Genomic DNA, 3,223 nt, shown 5'->3' with positions numbered 1-3,223 from the left:
GAAAAACGGATAGGACGATGAGTCATGTTATTCAATTATGCTGGCAATTTGATGACCTCCTCCACCGCGATAATCTCATTTATGCAAGGATTATGCTAATCACTGCAGCGCCACAGAGATGAGGTCACGTGTGTGGCCACCATTTGCCCACATCTCATCCCTTACACGTACACAAGCGCTGACTACTTCCAGCTCACTACATCGACAAACAACACCAACACCGACACGCCAGTCCAACCACTCCACGCAACACCATGTGCAATACACGAGTGACTGGAGTAAGCCACCACCACGTGAGGAAAGAACACACGTCACGGGCTGCATTAGGCGTCTTGGTAAGAGGGGAACACCAGACTCTCATACCTGTGTGGTGACGGTGGCCAAAGTGGTAGGCTTCATCTCGCGATTCGCCTTTAACCAATCCCATCCACACAGTCAGTCAAGAAGCAAGAGGCGAGAGGTAGAGGTAGTCGAGGTAATGAACCACCTTTGCATCACTAGTGGGAGAAAAATCGCCTTCTTGCATCTGCAAACATTGTTTGCCTTGGAAATTGCGAGTTCTTAAAAAAGGGAGGGCTTAATTTTCCCGCATTTTCACCTGCTCCTGATCAGATGCCACGATGTCGGAGGCTGTATTGAAGCAGTGGGTTTGCATTGTAAGTGCTGGGTTTTGCCAATCTCTGCATGAAAGGCGCGTTTCTTGCAGTGAAGCACTTTGCATACTTTCGTGTAAAGTACCTCAGTGGCTTCGGTTAGAAGTTTAGATTAGAAAGGTAGGCAAAACAATGAGGTAAGTGCAGCATTATTAGCGTCCATTGTGACTGAATTAATCCTCTACTCTTCCGAGGACACATGACTCTCCCAAAGTACATCTTTCTGTATTCTCCCTCCCGTTTGAGCCCTCTTCACGAGCAAACCACTTTCTTACCTACTTCAACACTAGAGTCATCCACGGCATCAACAACAGGAAGAGGAGGATGTGGGAAGTCGATTCTTTCTGCCTCTTCCTCTTTCCCCTCCTTCCTTCTCTTCCCCTTCCCCCTCAGCTTCCTCCTCTCTCCGCTCATCTTCCTTCTCCACCCTCCTCCTCTGATGACAAAGTTGCGGTATCTCAATCACAATCCAGGCAGCATACAAGGGGTCCGACTCCCTTTGTCTCACCGCATCCCGTCTTCCAAAGCAGCTGCTCGTCGTGTCGCATTGTCAGGCGTGCTTTTTCCACTTCCTTCTCTCCTTCCCTTTTACGCATCTCCCAACATTCACAACAAACCTTCCCTTGGAGGCCACCAATCCATTCAAACACCAGTCACTTCAGTCAAACCACCGAGAGGGGAAGTCGCAGCAGACAGAGTGAGGAGGAGACTCTCCTACTCAACAATCGAATAAGCACTAGCTTCAAGCACACACATTCCTATCAAATACGAGTTTCTGCCATCTTATCCATCACCCACTTCCAACAACCCACCATCCAGTACTCAACACTGCTACGAAGTCCGTAGGTGTGCCAACAACCTAGAACAGAAATGATTATTTTGCATCAAACAGAGCAATTCAACTGCTCTGCATGTCAAACGCACAAAAGGATGTGCTCGCAGACACTTGGCACATTTGGTATAACCACACCATGCCACACCATGAATGCTGTGCAAGATGGAAGGACTGTCTGCCACTTCCACTACACCATCTAGAAACTGCTCATTCGATGCAGTCACGACTCGCAGCACAATGAATTGAAGGTGGATGTGTCTCACCTCACCACCTCATTCTCCAATCGACGCACGAGGCACAGGTCTCCCCTCTCACCAACTGACCAACTCGTCTCATGCAATCACACATCTCTTCTGGATACCATCAGGTCAATTCAAGAACGCTCTCGTAGTCACGAAGTCGGTTGTACACTCACACTTTCCTCCTCACACTACACTCACTTCCTCAATCTTCTGTGGTTCACTTCACACTGGTCGTACGGCCATTAAATGAACCATTCGCCTCCCCTCTTCCCAATTCCACATCATGCACCATTGACAGGCTCACATTTTGACGTGGAAATCCTCCCACCGGTGAGTGGCGTCACCCACTCCAACAGTCACTGTTTACACATTGGTTGTCAATCAGTGTGGGAAAAGCATGGCAACTAAATGACATGCCATCATTTGTGGAAGTGCAAGGTGGAGGCAACCACGACATCGCAAACACATCTCACATCATGCTTCAGTTGTCACAACTCTGTGTGCGTGACTGCCATGCCATCCACTAATGGTCACGTCAATTGTGAGAATTTGCAGTCATCTGGGATGCATCACCAAATGGGAAAGCACAGTGCGGGTTCTTGGTGGACGGAGAGAAGAATGCAATGAAGAATCTGCTTCCACTGGTGTAACACCGTCTTCCCCATCCACAGGTGCATCTATTTCACTTCCAGTGACAAGTCGTCTTGACATGCTGCACTACCATCTGGTCTGCTCACTTCCATTCTGTACCCAACACGCAACAGCAACAACCACCACCAACACCAACACCACCTCCACCACAGCACTTCACCACCACCACCACTTCAGGTATTTAATACCACTCATTACCGGTTTCCCACCACTTCAACCACTTCCACACCACACATTGCGAACCACCAGAACACACTGCAGAGATGATGGAATTGTGGCACATTTGCACAACAACACCTCCGAGGCCAACAACAATCAGCACTGCGCTCTCTCCCATTCCATCCACCTCAAGAGGCCACACTTTCCTCATTCGCACATGGAATGCTACATTCGCCTCCACTCATTCATAGAGAATGCTTTGCTTCATCTCGACGTGCCAAACTGTGGTGGGTGGTAGGTGCTACCACCTCCCCATTAATCTCAGTCACAACTAATTAGGTCATTCAAATCACCACAAGTCACTTGTCATGTGGAACAGATGTGACGTCTGCTTCCGACGACAACTCACGCTCAGCTACTCACACCTCCCTTCCATTCACTCATTCCTGCATTCTATTCACCTCCATTCTCCACGCAACGGCCTCCTCTCTCAGTTCCTCGACTACTCTCTCCCTCCATCCATCCCTTCCTCACTCCCTCCCCCCTCTGCCTCCCCCACCCCCACTCCCACCCCCAACACCCTCTCTTCTGCCCCAAATAAACAGACCACTACCTCAATCTGGTGGAATAAACAGTGCCTTCTCCATTCACTTCCCTCATGGAGTGCAACCGACATCACAGTG

This window comes from Echinococcus granulosus (genome assembly GCF_000524195.1).
Source record: "Echinococcus granulosus chromosome Unknown EG_S00082, whole genome shotgun sequence".
Classification (NCBI taxonomy): Eukaryota; Metazoa; Platyhelminthes; class Cestoda; order Cyclophyllidea; family Taeniidae; genus Echinococcus; species Echinococcus granulosus.
This window is presented reverse-complemented; position numbering follows the sequence as displayed.